The sequence below is a fragment of the Chaetura pelagica genome, unplaced genomic scaffold (assembly GCF_000747805.2).
Source record: "Chaetura pelagica isolate M959 unplaced genomic scaffold, ChaPel_1.0 scaffold145, whole genome shotgun sequence".
In the NCBI taxonomy this organism is placed as follows: Eukaryota; Metazoa; Chordata; class Aves; order Apodiformes; family Apodidae; genus Chaetura; species Chaetura pelagica.
Genome location: NW_009953332.1, coordinates 2,530,365 through 2,530,593, shown reverse-complemented (window position 1 = coordinate 2,530,593; position 229 = coordinate 2,530,365).

The window sequence follows — 229 nt, the reverse complement described above, 5'->3', positions numbered from 1 at the left end:
GTACTGGAAGCCAAGTCAGCAGTGGCACTCGACATGGATATTTGTGCAGCTCAGTGGGGTTTAGAAACAGAAGTTTAAAAACTGGCTCAGATACATGGTAGGAACTGGATTTCAAGGCTAAGAGACGTATCACATATGCAGTTGCTTCCAGAGAAACTAATTTCCATCTTGTCTGGAAGTTATTGGAGGTGCTTTGGTTGAAAGTCTTGGATTCTGCACATTTTTACAA